This window comes from Macrobrachium nipponense, chromosome 1, assembly GCF_015104395.2.
Source record: "Macrobrachium nipponense isolate FS-2020 chromosome 1, ASM1510439v2, whole genome shotgun sequence".
Taxonomy (NCBI): Eukaryota; Metazoa; Arthropoda; class Malacostraca; order Decapoda; family Palaemonidae; genus Macrobrachium; species Macrobrachium nipponense.
Window position 1 is genome coordinate 172,053,635 of NC_087200.1, and position 21,513 is coordinate 172,075,147.

The 21,513-nt window shown below is 40.4% G+C and overlaps 1 pseudogene; it reads left to right on the top strand.

The window, feature by feature from the left end:
- The window catches only part of LOC135218999 (serine/threonine-protein kinase PAK 2-like), a 288,649-nt pseudogene that overhangs the window by 184,790 nt on the left and 82,346 nt on the right, over window positions 1–21,513 (top strand).

Here is a 21,513-nt window from a genome sequence, read left to right on the forward strand (position 1 = left end):
TATGGTGCCATAACATACCTAAAAGAGGCGCCATTAACCAAAACTTGGTGCCATAAATCGCCGAGTTTCAGTTTAACGGCGGTTTTCGCTTACCAGCACCCCGCCAAGAACAGAACCCCCACCGATAACCGAGGACTACCTGTATACAATTTTTTGCAACTCTTTTCTGCCAAGGCTAATGTCCACATTTTCATTGAGTGATAATGATTTTCTAAACAATATCTTACATCTCTGGCAGATTTCTACATCATTCAAGGGGTGAATCAAATCTGGCAGATTTCTACATCATTCAGAATCAAATATCCTTTACTTTTCAACTTTATTAAACTTGGCATTGCATTATTTTCATCGGTAGTCATTGCTACTCACTGATGAAATGTAATAGATGGATCTGAAGTCTTATTGAATTTTTGCATACATCCATAAGCAACACAGGAAGGTGCTATAGATAATGAAAAGCAAAATACGTAATGGTTACATTCTCTAAACAACGGTCTGATTAGAACTGACTCCAAAATCCAATACAGTGGTGGAGATTAACCTGGGATTCATGGGTTCTTTTTGGCTTAATCTGGGTCAGGGCATCTCCATGAACTATTATTCCTCCAAGGTTTAGTTTCCCTTCCCCCATCACTTCAGAGATTTTGAAAAGATTGGGGGTGAAATTTGTTGTTTAAAATTTTACATAATTTAGAAATGCATGTTTTATTTAAAGTATATTATTTTTTTTATTTTATTGTTATGTACTACTATTTTATTATTACTACAGGCAGTCCCCGGTTATTGGTGGGGGTTCCGTTACAATGGTGTGATGAGAAGTGAAAATCACCAATAACTGAAATTTACTTAAATTTTTATTTATTTCTTTATTAATTTGTTAATATTTCTGGTTTTCTGATAACATAACTTCTTCTGTTCTTTCCATTAATTTCTGTTACTTCTTTTGAATGAACACCATGTTCTTTGGAAGCTTGAATTTCAAATCAGTGGCTCCTGTGGGATTGTTCTATATGAATAGGGTTTATCTTCTGAATGATGATGATGATAATAATTTCCTTGGCAATGGTAGTGTCTTTAGCAAGGTCACATTTAATGTGCAAGACCATCCTTGCTTACATTGGTGGGTGGAAGCCTGATTAGAATCCAAGCAAACACACTAAAAAAAACAGCAAAGTTTGGGGGTGCCACAAAAGCTTCAGCTTCCATTGTGATCAGCTTGGGATATCATAGCATTGGAGTTCAGGGCATACAAAACAGGGTGTACAAGAACTAAAGGGAAAAGGCTGATTATTTTTGTATGTGCTCACTCTACTTGCTGGGAAATCATTCATAAAATCAGCATGCAGCATCTAAGTTCTCACATAATAAGCTCAGCGAGTAAATTAACTGATTTCCAGTGTGGTAGGATATGTGTACCCTCTTTGTGGGGCTCAACCATAACTGATTGATCACTATTTACTGTCAAACACTTCACTTGCAGAAGGGCTGATATGAATGATAATATGCTATCCGCATGTATCATTAATGAGTATATCTTAATTTCTGCCTCTGAAAGAAGGAAAGTATATGAATCATACAGTGCATCTCAATTTGCTGGGTTTATGCATTTATCAGCTACAAAATTACAGAGACACTTTTGCTAGACTACTTTTGGAGACAATGTATTATTGGATAAATCTCTAAAATGGAATGTTAAGTATAAAATACCGTTTGGTTTAGGCTAGAAACTATGTTGAATTGTAATTAGCTTCGGGATATCTCAGAAGTGTTTGATTATGGGTCTTCATTTACATAACAGTAGGCTAGACCCTTGAAGCATCTGAATTGTTGAGAGGCCACATTATTATACTAAGTTTTTTTGTCATGTTTGTATTATTGTAATAACCTATTTGTCTTGTTAAGAAAAATTTTAATTTTGCAAGAAATGTGTGTGAAATGATACATTGTCAATACTCATGGTGAAAACTTCAGCAGACTTCGTCACACTATTTTTGTATGTTGATGTCAGTTTTTGATATGTATAAGTTAAAGTAAAAGTTTTAGTAATTTTACTTTTAGTCTTCAATTTATATTTTTTCTTTTTCTCTGTGTATTATATTTATTTTTAGCGCTTATTTTTATCTTGTAAGGTTTACGGTTGCCATTTGTACTCTAGTGTATCTTACTAACTTTATTAAATTTTAATTATCCTCCAAAGGGCATCAGGTACTGTTTCATTGCATGCAATCGAAGATTAGGAAATAAGTGGCTATCAAGGACATTGACTTGGATAAACAGCCTAAAAAGGAGTTGATCTTAACAGAAATAAAGGTCATGAGAGAACTAAGACATGGAGAATCTGGTCAACTTCCTGGACGTTTATTTACTTGACAATCATTTGTGGGTAAGCAAATAAATTTTGTTTTATTGACATCTTTCAGTAATTATTAAATTTCACATAACATTGTTTTTAATTAGTGTTTCAGGAAACTTTAGGATCTCTGAATTAAGCTAATTCCTTAAAGGTATTGAGGAATTTCATTATGCATATTGCTTATTATATAGAAAAATTGTTTTATACACTACTACTACTACTACTTTACTACTACTACTACTACTACTACAATACTACTACTACACTACTACTACAAAAATTGTTTTATACATACTACTAACTTACCTACTCTACTACTAGCTACGACTACTACTACTACTACTACTACTACTACTACTCTACAAAAATTGTTTTATACACTACTACTACTACCTACTACTACTACTACACTACTACTACTACTACTACTACTACTAACACTACACTACTACTACTCGCCTAGTTATCAGTAGCAGCATTTCGGTTTTATGGTGCTTGTTCTATATATTCATAACTTGCTTCTACCCTCTGTAGGGTTTATAGCTCCATTATCTGGTTGTCGGTGGCTTCGGCTAAGTGCCGAGACCGCCTCATAAAATACAAACAACGGGATATGCATCTTTTCCTTGGCTCTTCGAAAAAGTTATCCTTTACTTCACTGTATCCATAATAGTGTATGTATGTATGTAGTCTTATATTACTATTGTATCATAAAATATGCAAGCAAATTGATCATGGTTTGGTCTGGAAAAATCAACTGAGGGTGAATGTAAGATTATTTTGCCGTGTTTTAACTCAATTCAGAGCTATTTTCTTGTTTCTATATAGCGTCTCATCTCCTACATTACTTGACATGGGAATTACACCAAAGGGCAATTGACAACTGGGTGGAGCTGTCTGCCAGGTACATTCCGGGCAAGAGGAATGTGGTAGCCGACAGCCAAGTCGTCGGAACAGACCCTGGGCATGGAATGGTCTTTGCATCAGGGTCGTGGCAGACAGGCTTTTTCAGAAAACTGGAGGTTCACTGTTCGATGGTCCCCAGATTCCCTAGCTGTAGCAGAGGATGCCTTCCAACACCCTTGGGACAATCTTGAGGTTTACACCTGCTTTCCATTTTGGCTGATCCGTCAAGTTCTGAACAGGGTAATGAGTTCATGAAATCTTGGGATGACCTTGGTGGCTCCTCTGTGGCCTCAAGCAGAGTGGTTCCCGGACCTTCTGTCTCTTCTGGGAGAAGTTCCAAGAGAGGTTCCTCCATGGCAACAACTTCTTTATCAACCTCATGTCGAAAGATTTCACCAGTAGATACAATCCCTGTCTCTTCACGGGTTTGTTGGAGACTATCAAGGTATCTCCTCTGCGCGAGGGGATTTTATCAGTAGGCAGCGGGACATATGTCCAGTTATCTCAGAATATCCTCTTTAGCAGGTTACCAGGGGAAATGGGCAGTCTACTGTGATTGGTGTTGTCGATGGGGTTTCTCTCCACTCAAAGCCTCTGTTCAGCGGATAGCAGATTTTTTTTTTTTATCTTCCTCAGAGATGAGAAAGGTCTCTCTTTTTTTGCTGTCATTGGCTACAGAGCAGCACTAGGGTTAGTGTTATGCCTGAAAGGAGTAGACATCTCTTCATTTTGGGAGAATTCCTTGTTGTTCAGGGGTTTCGAACAAACCTGTTCTCCAAGGGAACTCGAGTCACCAGCATGGGATGTTTCGCTTGTCCTGGGAGCCTCACTCAAGCCCCATTCGAACCCTTGCGTCGTTCGTCGACAGAGAGCTGATGCTAAAGAAAGTTTTCCTGTTGGCATTGGCTTCTTTGAAGAGAGTGGGGGAGCTTCATGGCCTAAGTTATGATGTGAAGCATACCAGGGGTTGGGGGTCGGTGACCTTCGAGATTGTCCTGGAATTAGTGGCCAAGACCCAAAATCCCTCGGTACATGACGACAGAGTTGCCTCCTTTTCCATTTCATCAGTGAATGACTTTGTGGACAATGACCCACAGGAGTCTTACTTTGCCCAGTCAGAGCCCTAATATGCTACCTTAAAAGGACTCGCATCTAAGACCTAGATGTCATAGACTTTTTGTCAGCACTAATCGTTCTAGGGAAGAGGTTTCCAAGAACATTCTGGATACGTGAGGCGATTAAGCAGGCTTATTCCTCACCTAATGGTTCTCTTGCTTAGTCTGTGCGGGGTAGAGCACATGACGTCAGAGGTATAAGTTCCACTCTAGCATCTAAGAAAAATTTTGTTGTTCATAGAATTTTGAGAGCTGGTTCCTGGTTTGCGCCAGTCAACGTTCCACTCTTTTTTACTTGTTTACCTGAAAGATGTTACTCACAGATCTTTGGACACGTTTTCCCTAGGTCCTGTGGTGGCTACCCAACAAGTTGTGTAATTCATCCATTACCCTTAATAGGGTATTTTGTATCTTACCTATGGTGATTGTGTGGAAGAGAGAATGAGTGAGTTGGCTGATATCTTTCTTTCACTTTTTTTTTTTTTCCTTTCATTTTCCTACGGCGGGTTGAGGAATTGACACTTCATATGCTGGACTGGTCTGATACAGGTGGGTAAGATAGCCATACTGAAAGTTGGTGTGTTTTATGATCTTGGAAAATGTCAGACCCTCTATTCAGTAGCAAATACTCTTCTCTCTACAGCAATCAATTTGTATTTTTTAATCAATTTGTATTTTTCACAGCTAACAAACCTTAGGTGTTAACGTTTACTGCCCACCTCTAGCTGCCCCTCTCTCTGTTATAGTTCCTGGGTTGGGAAAAGGCTGAAGACGGCACGAGGTAGTGTACAGTCTCTGACCAGCTATCACCTCATACGCGCAGGAGTTGCCAGATCTCACAGATTCCTTGCTTACAATCTTTGATTGTTTTTAAAAACTGGTTACCAGCTGGCACTGGGGAAAAATATCCTATTGTTAAGACCCCAGGTTTGATAGTATGAAAAATACAAATTGATTAAAAAAATTTCAATTTTTTCCATATTAATTGCTGTGTAGTCTCATCCATGTTGCTGGGGCACAATAATTTATAGTCATTACCTGTGTGAACATTATTAGTTTCTTCTCAGGTTCAGTTACAACTGCAACTTGAATTTAGCAGTACTATATTGCTTTCCAATATTTTCTCCATAGCAAATAAAGGTATAATGCAAAAATATTCAAGTCCTCTTCTACTTAATTAACGTTATTTTTTTTAACAACTACGGTAATTGTTTACTATTGTACGATGGCTGAAATGCAAGCAAAACATTGTTACATCAGATTCGGTTTGGTTGTTGTAGGAAAACATCTGTTTTTGTTCAGTTGTTTGTGGCTGTATTGTTTTAGCAATGATTTTAATGTTACTAGCAATACTTTGCTTTTTTGTTTTTTAACTTATTTAACTAGAAGATATGATAAATAAAAAGATGGAGGAAACTTGGCAGTATGAATAAGTCTCTCTCTCTCAATCTCTCTCTCTCTCCTTTCCTCTCCTCTCTCTCTCGTCTCTCTCGTCCTCAGGTCTCATCTCCATCTCGAATCTCTCTCTCTCTCTCTTCTCTCCTCTTTTCTCCCCCCCCCCCCCCCCTTCTCTCTCTCAACTAGGTCAAGATTTACGAGTAAGTTAATCCAATCTGACATTAAAAATTTGTAGAACTACCCTGCAGGCCATAGTAAATGATTATGCATATGAAATTCCACATTTTCATTAAAACTTTATTACATATTGGGGCAAAATACATGGCCGTGACACTGTCAAGGCATCATTAACAAGTCTAGGGCATTGTAAGGGGGATTGTGTCACCCATAGACTTTTGAATTTCAGTTAGCAACAATTTTCGCTTAGCTTCAGGCCCCCCAGGAATGGAACCCCTGTCATTAACTGAGGGCTGCCTGTATTTTTTAAATTCCTGAAAATACTAACAAACTACAAGCATTTGCGCATCATATAGTTTAGAGGTGAATAACACCAAAGTGAATCTGTAACCCAAGGAAAACATCTTGAAGGAGTATAATAATGGGAAATGATTAAGATCATGAAGAAGACAAACCCACTGTCCAAAACATCAAGCATGCTGGGTAATTCCTTTCCCACTGCTACTTCAGTTCCTGATAAGTGAGAGCCTATCACAAGTGCTGTTGGCAACGATGGCCCTGGATTTACTTAAACTTTATTGAATGTTTGCTTTAAGTTGCAATCTGTGCCAAAATCACGACACAATTGTGCCTAATTATGATGTCAAATTCTCCAGTGAGGCCATATTTCTTAACAAAGAATGCCATTACTACCTAGGAAGTTTCTGTAAGGGCTAAAATTCTTAAGATAATGCAAGGAGTACCTATTCGTCCTCTGACAGAAAAGTCTGCAAATTGCAAGGGTCTATCCTCATCCCCTGATAAAGAAGGAACCAAAGAAGAGTTAGGGAAGTCTAATACTGCCAACAGAGTTGTCCAACTTGAACAGTAGACTCGGTAAAAAAGAATTCTTGTTCCTAAAAAATGGCACCATCTCCCTATGGGCAATGAATTCCTTATGAATACTTGAAGCACTAAATGAGCCAATACTTGCCTTGAACAGGAATACTTTCCCTGCAAATACATATAAAAGAAAAAGGAACTTGCAAGACAGAGGATCTACTGGTAAGGAAAATGGATCCTGCATTTCCACTGAATCTGCCAATTGTTCTTTTGGAAAGTAACTAAAACCATGAATAATGTAGACAGATGCGTGCATAAAAAAGTCAGTCTCAATAAGTCTAACACTGGACACAAATATCTAGTTCCTTATGCTGCCAGGAAAAAGTTGGAGTAAATCCTGGTGACTTATCGACACCTGCTCCACTGTATTTTTCGCTAATTACCGCCTCTTATTGAAGAATGAGATATTTATGCTGGAGAAGATTCAAAGGAACGGCTATAGATGAAGCCATTGGAAGGGAACCCAAAAAAGGATTACAGCTCTGCTTCACCACTTAAGGTTCTTCTCCCAAGTCTCTCCAAGCATGCCAGAAGGCTTGCATATGGGCTCATACTGGAACCTAAGGGTGAACAGATCCCTGAAAGGTGTAAAATATCTGCGAGAAAGAAGTACGACTTTATATCGTTATAAGCTCCCTTATCGCCTTAAAAGATAGTCAGGCTTAGAAGGTGACCCAAAAGAGAAACCAAAAACAGCTGCCATCTTCTGTGCTGGAGAAAACCTTTAACAATAGATAAATCTTTAACAATAGATAGATGCATTCTCACTTCAAAATCGAGTTGGTATAAGCACAAGAACATAAACCCTACAGTGTCAGAAATGGCTTTGACCATGGAAGTCAAAAACTCTTCCATGCTAAAATCCGCTGGCACCACATCCTCTCTCTGGTAGTAGTCTTTGATGAAGAAGACATTTAAAAAAAAAAGGTGGGTCTGCATAAAAAAACCCTTAAAAATAGTGAAAGACAATGACAAAAAAAAAGCTTTGTATGCCTGACTATGAGAAAACTTATAAACTTATTCTAATTAAAGGAGAAAGCGTGGGTTTATTCAAATTTGTGCTTAATGGTGCCAAATACTTGAAAATAACAGAGACATATTCTCAACATGGTCCTTTTCCTTCATTAAATGCAGATCAAGTTAAGAGGAATACTTCAGAAAACAAAAACAGGAGATTCAATCTTTCCTTCCACCAGAGGAGGATTTGGAGTGAGAGCAGGCAAAAGCAGCCACCTGTCCACAATGAATCCTGCGCTCTACCAAAGGAACACCACCTGTCACCCAGCCTCATCTGAAAGCTAGTCAAAAGACTTAGAAAGCAAAGCAGCTAGAATAACATCTACCTTAACCTTAGAAACAACAGAAGATTGGAAAAAGAAACATTGATAAGAGCAAAAAACCTCTTGGCAATAGCTGAAGAAACAACATGTAAGGAACAAACAAGTGCATTTCAAGTGGGAAGAGGAAGAGCAGACAATGATTAAAAATGTAAAGTAGATGTGAAGAGACTGGTTCAACAATTGTTTGAGTCAAAAGTAACGTCAGAATAAGTACAGTTGTTCGCTAGACACATTATTAATAACATTGTTTATACAACATATATACTTAGTCTATCAGTGCTAACAACCTCACAACTAGGTGTCAATGACTTAAATGCATGAAAAACAAGAGGCAGGTGACAGAGGGCACACAAATACATCACCCTGAGAACCAACCCGGTTCCCCAGTAATGGATTCTTCCACTGTCGTAGGGCATTCTAGGCTTGGGCTACAGACAAATGAGAGCATTGACACCTTCCTTACCTATTATAGGAGGAATGAAAAATGATTGCATATTACTGAAGGGGGAACCCAAAAAGATTCCATAATATAAATTCAGACAAACCATTTACTTACTAAAGATTTACATTTACATAATGTGCTGGCTTTCAGTACGCTTTAAAAAAATATAGATGAAGTCTCAGTGCTAACTAAAGTAGTTAGAGAGGAAAAAGCCCTGGACTGAATATGGAAAACTACAAAGAACCTGGAGAAGGGGGTGAGAAATGATGGATTTATGACCTGACCTATTTGCTTTTGCAGTCTATCTGCTTCCCTTCTCCTCCTCCACTAATGAACTTGAGCATAAAGACCTTTGAAAATCTCTACTTTCTCACATCTATTCTCAAGATCACACGTTATACCCCTGAAACCAGCAAAAACAGTGTATATATCTACCTCAAAAAATCAACATCCTGCTAACACAGTAATCATTCCTACAGAACCTGACATTCTTGATTTCAGTGGAAGTCACCCTAGGAAAATATAGTACAGTCCAACCTCTTAAATCCAAAAACCTTGGGACCAGGCCATTGCTGGACTACAGAAAATCCCAATCCCAAAATATAGAATACATCCCTAAAAAATTAAACCTGTTGGTAAACATAGTCTTGCAAGGTAATTCCAAATACAATAGCCTAGTTTCCCACTTAGCCTGCTACTTGGCTACGTTCTGACATTGCTTTTTATAATTTTATTACTCATATTTTAACTTCATTTTAATAATTTTACACTGTATAATTATCTTTAATGTACTGTATTTACACATTCACCCTACATTCCTGAGTTAGCCTAATCGTAAGTCAACTAGTACAGTGCTACTTCTCAGAATCTGCACATTTGTTATCAGTGACTTTCATATCCTAAATTTTGTATCTTCTTAATTATCGCTATTAGTTTCTTCATTTATTTTGATTGTTGAGGGTAGTGGGATGAAAAAATAATGGATGAATTTCGTTAATCACAGTACACTTGAATGTTGCCATCAAAACATGAACAAAGCACACCGACGCCATCTCTTGAGGAAAATGAAGACTAAACTATTCGCTAATGAAACAAACATTTTCAAGCATAGATAAAGATTTGTATGCTTGTGCTTCTTACCTCTAGCATCATATGATCTTGTGGTGGCATATCGGATAGGTAAATACACAGTTACATAAAAGAAATGATTAAAACTGTATCACTAATCTCAAGCACACACAAAGTAAGGAATTTGTGTATGCCAAATATCTCATTGTTTAGATTAAAAGTTTTGACTTGGTAGAGCCTTTTCAAGTGGATATTTCAAAATATGCATTTATTCCTTTTTGGTTAATAAAAACAAAACATATTTGACCACATATTTTCCATTACTAACAATTATTTTAATAAAAACAAAGGCGCAAACCTGATGGCAGCGCAAAGAACTAATGGTGGCTGATTTAAAATCTAGCCTAAACAGGAGTTCCCGGACCATAGAATGCCAGTTTTAAGAGGTTCAACTGTACATACATTATAGTGAAGGCAGCAAACAGCCAAAACCATGAAATACCAGTAAGTGCCTATACAAAGTGGCAGTCAGGAGAATTTTGACAAACTAAAACGCTTGAAGCTCACCTGATGGAGAACGTGTATTAGAAAGTTATCTGGGGGTCAGCTGTACAACCTCCTTTTATTTGAATGCTGACTAGCTTATCAGCACAGAGAGACATAAGCTATATTTTAAAGACCAGTAGGTAAGATTAATCCAAATAAAAGCTAATTATAATTAATACAACTATCTTTTAAAGACCAGCAGGTATGATTCATCCCAAATAAAAGCTAATAATTGTTAATAAGTTATTAAGCCTTTTCTGTCTTGTCTTTCATCCTACCTAATGCACCATAATTTATATTTCTCCAAATAATTACTACTGTTTTTTATATAAAAATGTACAAAAAATGTGTTTCCTCTTGCTGAACTGCCTTCCTATTTGTCTTGAGGGAGCCATTGTTTCAGCACTAACCATAATCATTTCCATTGATCATGCTCCAAGCCTCCTGAGGGATGCTTTGCATCCTTTGCCAACTAAAAGATTGCCAAGTACTGAGGACCAATTCATCTAAAGAAATTATTATACTTGGTGCTGCCATAGTTTTTATAAGTTACCTTATGATGAAAAATGCTTGGTACTACAGCTAGTGCTGCAGAATTGCAAGATATGTAAGAGAAATTGTGTTCAGAAAAATGTCAGACTTGGCAGTATACATGTAAATAGTCTTAGAAAGGTCCTCATTGGTACTATAATACTTCAACGGGTGATTGCGACCTTGACCAATCTACGACTACAAATTTACTATTTGGCTTGGTTTTTCCTGTTTATACAGTTGTTTTTCTTAGTCATGTTTTTGGTTGCTTATCTCAAGTCAATGAGCTCTTGAGTGGAGTATCCAAGACTTAATCAGCCAATTTTTGGGCGTTCTTCAGCTTCAGTCTGAGTCTTATATATCCCTAAATTGTGATTCAGAATAATAATGGGTTTGAGGTGGAACATGCTACTAGAACAATTTTTTATTCTTGCAGCTGACTGACAAGACCCTATTTAAAAGTGAGCGAGTTAATTATTGAAGATCTAGGATCTGTGTGGCAGCTTGGACAGGGTTACCTAACTTTTCCTTTGTTTCTGAAAGATAAAACAAATTGTCTGAGGTATTCAAAAGACCACAAATGTGGGCTAATTGCAATTAATAGGTTGTAAGAGAAAACTAATCTTGTTTTTAAAAGATGGATATTTTCCCTTACCTCCAGTCTAGTCACTAAGTTTCATCCTTAAAGAGAGTTTTTTATCACCTGTCTAATTTTGGTCATGTGTGTTTACATCAGCTTCCAGCTTTGTAGATTTCCTCTTTCTGTCATATTCTTCCCAAGGCCCCTTTTAAGTTCTTCAGATTTTAAATATTTCTTCCCATGGGCCCCCTTAAAGTTTCTTCAGATTTTAAATTTTATTTTTCTTCCCAAGGCCCCCTTTAAAGTTCTTCAGATTTTAAATTCTGTAAGTGTGTAATGTTTAACCTTAATTTATTCAGATTTCAGTGTATGTATATGAATACCCTTTTATTAGTCATTACATATCATCATATACATCTTTACCTCTTCTTTTCTCTTCATGGGGTTAGCCATGAAATGAGTTCTTTCCAGTCTTCTGTCCTGTGCTCTCTCTGCCTAAACTCCCATCAGATCTAGGTCTTCATCTGTCATTTTTTTTAATTATTCATTAGGCCTTCATGGTAGATCTTTGTCATATTACTTTCCTGACCAGTTATTCTTCGTCCCTTCTCATCACTTGTACATACTTTATCTCTTTGAGATCTCAGTCTTTTGTTCAGTCTGTTGATTACCACATCTCTCCAGTTTCCACATTGGTAATAGGTAATAGAGCACAGTCTTTCTGCTGTAATTTGGTTATGAATCCTAACACTGGCCACACCTCTCCAAAATCTCTGCCATCTTCAATTTTGTTGCTCAGGTTTCTGTTACATCAATGGTCGACAGGCCATATATACCCATTCAAATTGTGTGTACAGATTGTGGTATTGTTAAATTAGCTGTTGAATAATAGTTGTAATGTGCCTGGCTTACTGATAAGGAAGAAGTAATTGGAATCTGGGTTATTGATTACTTGATTATTACTTTGCTGTTTACAGGTTATTATGGAATTGTTGGATGGTGGTCCCTTGACAGATGTTGTTACTGAGACCATAATGAAGGAACCACAGATAGCAGCAGTTTGCAATCAGACCTTACAAGGGATTAATTATTTCACATCAAAATGTAAGTCAGTTTTTCATTAAGGCTGCTAAATCATTTTGGAAGTCTAGGACCATATAGTTGTAAATGATATTCTTTGTTATTATTATTCATTGTACCCATTTGTAACAGTTTGTTAAAGTTTTCCTTTCTTCTTGTCCTATCATCTCCTGTTCTATATAATTTACTTGTTTATCTATTAATTTCTAATTTTTCAAGTAGAAACTAAAGCATTTATATTTTTTTCTAGAAGTGATTGGTATAGATATAATGTGTTGCCCTCAGCTAGCATCCATAATGTTGGATAACCCCCAGTAGCATGTCATTTCAATGTCCTTAATGATAATACATGTTTTTGTCCTCTATGTGGAATAAGTCCAATATAATAGCAAGTGTACTTCACTTGAAATTTTAGAAAATTAGCTATTTATTTCAAATTTAAATCACCCATAAGAATAATACGTACGGTATAGTCAAGTCTGCTATCAGGTTATTTTAATTTGCATTTATGCCTTGTCTCTATAAGGTCAGTTCTGTTATGTCACATGGTCAATGAGTGATATTATAAATAGCATTAGCTGTTTTCAGCAAGCACTATCTTTTTAAAAGAAAAGTTATTTTTACAAATCCACTCATCATAATTGTTTTCATTTTAAAGTAAAACAAATTTATTTCACAAACCCACTCATTATGATTAGTTTTTAATTTGTTTGAAATGCACCCATATACTTGAAGAGTTGAAAGAAGGTTCCACCTTGTGTTCCCAGCCTATAGTCCACCATCCAGTGCTCTTAGAAAGTAGCCACAGGAGCCAGTAAATCTCATAAATTCAGGTTGTTTCCTCAAATAATGGATGCAACAATATGTAGTATATCCCCAGATAAGGCAGGTACTTGTACTTCAAGATAAAACATTCTCCTGATAAGCTTAAACAGCAAAGAAGAGGAAGGGCTGCTCTTGAAGGGATCAAAGGCCCCCTGAGCACCTCAGTGGAGTGATCGGTATGGTCTTGACCTGCCACCTTGGTGGCCGCGAGTTCAATTCTCAGGCTTTTCCATCGAGGTGTGAGAGATGTGTATTTCTGGTGGTGATAGAAGTTCCACTCCTGACGTGGTTTGAAAGTCGCATAAAAGCCGTTGGTCCCTTTGCTGAATAACCACTGGTTCCATGCAATGTAAAAACATCATACAAACAAAGGCCCCCTGAGAAACCATGAAACTTGGCATGAAAGAGAGGTTCTTGAGAGTCTGACTCCAGTGACCTGATATTAGATGGACATGAGTGAGAAAGCCAATAGGATAAACTACTGGAGGCATGACTTGAGAGCCCCACTTGGCCATGAATTCGGGAGTCAATAGAAATATCTTAGGAAATTTAAATGTCAGGATAAGTGACTGTTGAAAGGTTTATAAAGCCACTAAAGAGCTTAGAAACATCAGAGGTATACAGGAACAGCCTTAAAAAAGATGGTAACAAAGAATAGCCTAAAGAGTAACAAGTGAGGCTGTGCGGGCCACTGACAAGGAGTGACTTAAAGGCTCATGTAAGTCCTTGGATTGGCTAAAATCAAAGGATGAACAAGTATGAAAAACATGGAGAAAGGTCAGGTTTGAGAAAGAGAGAATACCAACTGTCATTCCTTAAGGAGATGAAGCGAGAAACACAAGACCAAGCCAGAGAAGAAGCCCATACTTTGTACCAACATGAATCCGACAATGTATGTAAAGGATGAAGGGATAGATGTGCTCCATCCAAGGAGAGCCACACTGTGTATGTTAATTTGGTACATAAGGAGATGCAGCAACTGTGGAAGGTGGTAAAAATGATGGTTGTCCAGAAGTCGCTCTTAAGTGAGAAGATATCATATCCATGAATAGCAAGCATAAGAGTCATAACTATTGCCACTATGGCAACAAGCAAGTGGAGCTGTGAGCATCATTCAAGCCTTGGCAACACCCAGAGCCTCCAAGTCTGTCTACAGAACCACCAAAACAGGAAAGGGCATAAAAGTACTTTGAACCAACCTGAGAAGAGTTATCCCACAGGATGGAACTGATGACGGAAGATTCTGGGGATTTGAGGCAAAGCTTAGACTTCTACTGTAATGCATTGAAGAACTCAATCTCTTAACAAGCCTGATCTTGTCCTTCACTAATCAGAGACTAGGGGTATGAAGGTGAGGTAGTCTTGAGAAAACTGGCTGTAGATAAAAACCAGGTCCCATCTCTCTAGACTAGATGAACCAGCTCACTACAACAAACAAAGGGGCATCCCTGCTTCCAACACCATTCAAACAAGCACCAGGAACAACATGAGCAGAAGTTGCTGGGATGAAGGAATTACTTTTGTGGCTTCTATGGAACAATTGGCAAGATCTCAAAGAAAGGTTCCTGATGACCAAATTTCCAAGGACCTGTCCCAGCACAAATTGCATGGAGGCACCTGTGAAGTCCAGATTCCTCAAGAGGAACAGAATAAACAGAAACCTTCCCAAGCTGTGCTGTAAGACCCTGAGAGCAGCTGGACTATTCCCCTAAAAAATGCTTTAGCCCTGAGACATTGCATTGCCTACATTGCAAGAGCATTGAAGGTACCAGGTTGAACTTTGCTAAGTAGCACTGTAGGTCAGAAGGTTGATATAGGGATTAAAAGAAAGCCGTAAGACATTTCCAAGTACAGGTGGCCCTCGGTTAGAGGCAAGGGTTCCGTTCCTGGCCGCCGATGCTAAGTGATTTTCAATGCTAAGCAATTTTAAAGCCTACAGCCACCACACACCTTCTTTTGAAATTCTAGTTCAGTTAACAGCGCCCTAGACCAGTCAAACGGCGCCGCAATTTCGTGATGGCGCAATAAGTAAAATTATGTTTTGCATGCAACTTCCCTGGCAGATATATACTTAGCTATAGTCTCCGACGTCCCGACAGAATTTCAAATCTCGCAGCACACGCAACAGGTAGGTCAGGTGATCTGCCTTTCCCCTTTCCCCGCCGCTGGGTGGCGGGACTAGGAACCATTCCCATTTTCTAGTCAGATTTTCTCTGTCGCCAGTTCCGACAACATCTGTTATTGGTTCCTCCTGCTAGAGTTTCTTCTCGTTTGCTGAGGATCTTAATTGGATTGACCTTTGGTGACGTACTAGATCTTTGGATTGGCATACGCTTTTGTGGACTGTTTTTGGATTTGGATAGGATTTTTCTTTCAATATGTCTGAGATTAATGTTACACCTGTGTATAGAGTGTGTGAGAGAAAGGAGTGTAAGGTGAGGCTACCAAAAGCTTTGGTAGACCCTCACACTGTTTGCATGAGGTGTCGAGGGAATGAATGTGCTTTGAATAACACCTGTGTCGAATGTGAGAGTTTGACCGAACAGGAATGGAAGACTTTTGACTGCATACATTAGAAGTTGGAGAAGGATAAAGCTAGGAAGGCTTCCAACTAGAAGCTCTAGTAGGTCTTGTTCTTTCGATCCTGAAGTAGACCCTAACCGTAATGTAGTTTCTCCTGCTTCTACTCTAGCTTCAGCCCCTTCTCCCTGCATCGAACCTAAGGTAAGAGTGACAGTGATGTGTGCAGTGTCCCCAGTGCAGTGGAGGGGGCGTCTGACCGGCTCCACATTGCTCCTAGGCCTAGACCTCTTCCAAACTCTCAGGACCAGGGAGGAGGAATGTCGACAGCCGTAAGGAGGATGTAGAGCACCCCCAACGGTCAGGCGTCCCTTCGACAGGTCCTGTTGATGCGTCCCAGGCTGCCTCGGATCGCCGTAGTAAAGGCATCCTAAGGCTAAGGCCCCACCGAATCCGCCGCAGCGCGTCACGTGCGTCCAACACGGCTATCCGTCGCAGCGTGTCGCGTGCGTCCAACACGGCTATCCGTCGCAGCGCATTGCGTGCGTCCAACACGGCTATCCGTCTACAAGCGTCTCCATCTTCTGCGCGTGTGGCCCAACCAGACAAACGAGTGACGGTTATAAGAAGGACAATTCAAACTTCAGCAGTACTTGCCGTTATGAAGGGAGAGCGCGAGGTTTTCCTCTGACTCGGTGCTGTCAACCAAATTAGAGCGTTGAACAGTAGGAAAAATCTGGACTTATGACATAACTTTAGGTGAGGAAAGAGTGGAGAATAAGCAAACTCTTTCATCAGTTACGATAGCGTCCAGACAAGTTTTTTTTTAATATTGTTGGATGCCGCTGAAACCTGACTTAATTCACGAGGGATTATATCTCGAATATCAAAATTTGAATACCAATTACAGAAGATCCGTATCAACGTAAGAAACTTGTACTAACTCTGAGGGAAGGATTACTGATTTCAAAATTAAAGTTGTGCTTTATTTTATTTAATACAAAAATTAAGATACGTAGAATTGTGTGTCAACTGAACACTTTGATACAAGAACTTCTGAAACAAAGATATTTACATAAATGTGTCCATTAGAATATAATAAAAAATACTTTAATCCTTTATCATAACCACAAATCATCACATTTGATTATAACTCAAAGAAGCTGGTAAGACTGTCTTTTCCTGCCCTCCTTCCAAGCTGTCTGGGAAGCCAGGGATTTGGTATGATACCAAGGAGCCGATGGGATTGGGACTTCCCTCATCGGCAGATGCGGATTTTTCTTCTCTCGTCGACTCGTCCAGGAGGCGCTCTCTGCTTTCGGCGAAGGCTACTTGGGGGATGTGTGAGCTGGACCATCTCCTCAAGGGTCTTTTTTGCACTTTGGAGGTCTTCAACTTCATGGATTGGTCCATTGGAGCTCTGGCCAAGAGGGCTCAGGACCCCGACTTCGTCAGCATGGAGGAATTGTCTAGCATCCTGGCATGTCTAGACAAAGCATTAATGGACGGTTCTACTGAGGTTGCTTCTCTTTTTGGCTTGGGCATTTTGAAGAAGAGGTCCATGTACAGCTCCTACCTGACGAAGTCGGTGTCTCCTCTCCAGAGGTCCTCTCTGCTGTACTCTCCCCTGTCGAGCCACCTTTTCCCCCAAAAGACAGTGAAGGATATCTCTCGGTCTTTATCGGAGAAGGCAACGCAGGATCTTCTTGCTCAATCGGCCAAGAGATTGAGACCTGCGGTCCCTGTGACTAAGAGAGAGAAGTCACCCTCTCAGCAGCCCTTTCGAGGAACCCCTGTACCGAGAGTCTCTCTCAGGAGTCGAAGACCCAAGAGGAAAGGAAGATCTTCTAGACGAGGAAAGGAAGATCTTCTAGACGACCTTTCGGGAAATCCAAGTGAAGTGCGAGTCCTCCAGACCGTAGTAGGTGCCAGACTGCTGAAGTTTGCCAAAGTCTGGGCACAGAGGGGGGCGGACGTCTGGTCGCTCTCAATCCTCGAAAAAGGATACCTAATCCCCTTCAGGGAGAAGCCTCCCTTGACAACAACTCCAAGGGAGTTATCGCAAGATACAAGGATCCTGTTCCGGAGTCAGGCCCTTCTTCAATCAGTGGAACAGATGCTGGACAAAGAAGCCATAGAACCGGTAAAAGAGCTCCATTCCCCAGGTTTTTACAATCGGCTGTTTCTGGTGCCAAAAGCTTCAGGGGGATGGAGGCCGGTTTTGGACATCAGCACTCTGAACTTCTTCGTAATAAAGAAGTTCTCGATGGAGACAATACCTCTTGTTCTTTCTGCGCTTCGTCCAGGGGACTGGATGGTGTCCCTGGACCTTCAAGATGCTTATTTCCATATGCCAATTCATCCGTCTTCCAGGAAGTACCTCAGGTTCATGGTTCAAGGAAGTGTGTTCCAGTTTCAGGCTCTGTGCTTCGGACTTTCGACGGCCCCTCAAATGTTCACGGGCCTAATGAGGAATGTAGCTCATTAGCTGCATTTGGAGGGCGTAAGGATCTCCTTGTATCTAGACGACTGGCTGATACGTGGTCAGTCAAAGGATCGCTGTCTGGAGGACTTGTCACTCATATTGAAAATGACCCAGTCCCTAGGACTGTTAGTAAACCTCGAGAAGTCCCAGATAGACAAAGCATGGTCTATCTGGGGATTCGGATGGATTCTCTGGGTTTTCAAGCTTTTCCGTCCCAGGAAAGAAGAGAACGCTGCTTGCAGAAGGTGGCAGCCTTCCTAGAGAAAGAACATTGTTCTGCGAGGAACTGGATGAGTCTTCTAGGGACCCTTTCCTCTCTGGAACAGTTCGTTTCCTGAGGAAGGCTGGACCTAATACCCCTTCAGTTTTACCTGAGGGAGAAATAGGATCAGAAGTCCCAAGACCTGGCGGACTCCTTCCATCTTATGGACAGGGTAAAGGAGGATCTCCTTTGGTGGTTGGACCCCCAGAAAACTAAACGCTAGGCACGAGAGAATGTCAGGCACCTGGAGGGGAGAACAGGTGTCCTGGCACATCAACAGAAAGGAGTTGGCAGCTGTTCATCTGGCTCTCATACACTTCGAGTCGCAGGTCACAGGATCGGTGCTTCAAGTCAACGCCGACAACACTACAGCCCTGGCTTATATCAGGATGTAGGGAGGAACACATTCCTTCTCCCTGTACGAGACAGCAAAAGAGTTGCTTCTCTGGGCGGAGGAAAGGAACATCACTCCCCTCACCAGGTTTGTGCAAGGGGAAAGGAATGTGAGAGCAGACCTTCTAAGCAGAAGAGACCAAGTCCTTCCCACAGAATGGACTCTCCATCCAGAAGTTTGCAGAAAGCTGTGGAGCCTCTGGGGAAGGCCAAATCTAGATCTATTTGCAACCCATTGGAACGCAAGATTGGAGAATTATTGCTCCCCGATTTTCAGATCCGAGGGCAGTAGCAATAGATGGTTTTCTTCTGGACTGGTCGGGGATCGACGGTTATGCTTTTTCCTCCATTTAAGATCGTAGGGGAGGTAGTAAGGAAGTTTGCATCCTCAGAAGGAGCGAAACTGACGCTGATCGCCCCTTTCTGGCCAGCTCAAGATTGGTTCACAGAGGTACTGGAATGGATGATGGATTTTCCCAGGTCGCTTCCACTCAGGAGCGATCTTCTCAGACAGCCCCACTTCGACAGATTCCACAAGAACCTCCCCGCTCTCAGTCTGACTGCCTTCAGACTATCGAAGGACTCGTCAGAGCGAGGGGATTTTCATGCGAGGCTTCAAAGGCTATTGCAAGAGCCAGGAGACCCTCAACCATGCGTTTCTACCAGGCGAAGTGGCAGGTGTTTTAGGAGATGGAGCAAGGCTCAGAAAGTATCCTCTTCCAGTACCTCTGTAACAAACATTGCCGACTTCCTCCTTTACTTGAGGGAGAAGTGTAAGCTTGCTGTCCCTACTATTAAAGGGTACAGAAGTATGCTGGCCGCTGTTTTCAGGCATAGAGGTCTGAATATTTCAGAAAACAGAGACCTTCACGATCTTATTAGCTCTTTTGAGACCTCTAAAACCATGACTTCTAGAACCCCTAGTTGGAACTTGGATGTGGTTCTAAAATTCTTAATGACGAACAAGTTTGAACCTCCTCATACAGCCTCCTTTAGAGATCTAACCAGAAAGTCTTTGTTCCTTTTCGCTCTCGCTACAGCCAAAAAGGTAAGCGAGCTACAAGCTTTGGAAGGCAAAGTTGGGTTTAAGAAGGACTCAGCAATATGCTCCTTCAAACCCCTTTTCTTGGCGAAAAATGAGAACCCTTCCAAACCATGGCCAAGAAGCTTCGAAGTCAAAGGACTTTCTTCGGTTACAGGACGAGAATTGGAGAGGACTCTGTGTCCGGTCAGAAGCCTCAAAGTCTACCTTGAAAGGAAGAGACAACTAGGAGGTACTACAGAAAGTCTCTGGTGCTCGGTCAGGGATCCGAAGAGAGCCATTTCAAAGAACGCCCAAGCTTTCTTCATTAAGGATGTGATTAAAGAGGCGCATCTATCCTGTGATGATGAGCACCTCAAGCTCCTAAGAGTGAAAGTGCATGAGGTGAGAGCCATAGCGACTTCTTTGGCTTTTCACAAATCCTTGTCTCTCCAGGCTCTTGTCGAGTCTACCTACTGGAGGTGTAACTCAGTGTTCGCATCGCATTATTTGAGAGACGTGCGAGTTACATATGATGAGTGCTTTTCACTTGGAGCATACGTATCTGCGGATTCGGTGCTGGGACAGGGAGCTGAAGTTAATCCTATTTAGTTTAGTTTAATTTATGTATTTTAGCGTTTTTTGGTGTGTTTTTATGGTTGATTGGAAGAGGGTGGGTATTGGAAGTTAACCCCTTTTCAAATCTTAGCTCTAACAATGTTAGGTGTGGTCAGGTGGTCGGGATCGGGTTGGCTGTTGTGCTCCTTGTTTTTTTAATTAATACCTAAAGCTCTGTCATGTAAGAGGGATAGTCCCCCATTGATATGATACAGGTTAAGGCTCGGTCATGTAAGTGGGTCAGCCCCCATTGACACGATCCAGAAGGGCTATCAGTCATAGGTCTCTACCTCGCTGAAGCTCTTGAGGCAAGCAGTCTCATAGACAGTATCCATGAAGTCTTCTGCCCATTCAGGTAAGAACCAAGGTTTTTATAACCTACAACATGTGTTTTTTCCTGTTTTATATATTTATTTAGCTGTCTCTTACCCTCCACCAAGGGTGCCAATCAGCTAAGTATATATCTGCCGGGGAAGGAGTTGATGTACAAAAATGATATTGTTATGATACAATAAAGTTTTGTACATACTTACCCGGCAGATATATACGATTAATGGCCCGCCCAGCCTCCCCTCAGGAGACAGGTGGAAGAGAAATCGACTAGAAAATGGGAATGGTTCCTAGTCCCGCCACCCAGCGGCAGGAAAGGCAGATCACCTGACCTACCTGTTGCGTGCGCCGCGAGATTTGAAATTCTGTCGCGACGTCGGAGACTATAGCTAAGTATATATCTGCCGGGTAAGTATGTACAAAACTTTATTGTATCATAACAATATCATTTTATGCAGTATAGTACTGTAAAATTTACTGTACAGTAGTACTGTACAGTACATTATAGTATTATAATACTGTAAAGTGAAAAAAGCCTAGCTTTAATCCTTTGGGTGTCTAGAGTATGTAAAGATATAATAAGGTTTTATACAGGTAGCTGTAGTGTTCAAGTTACAAACATTCGTCTTACGATAAACCAA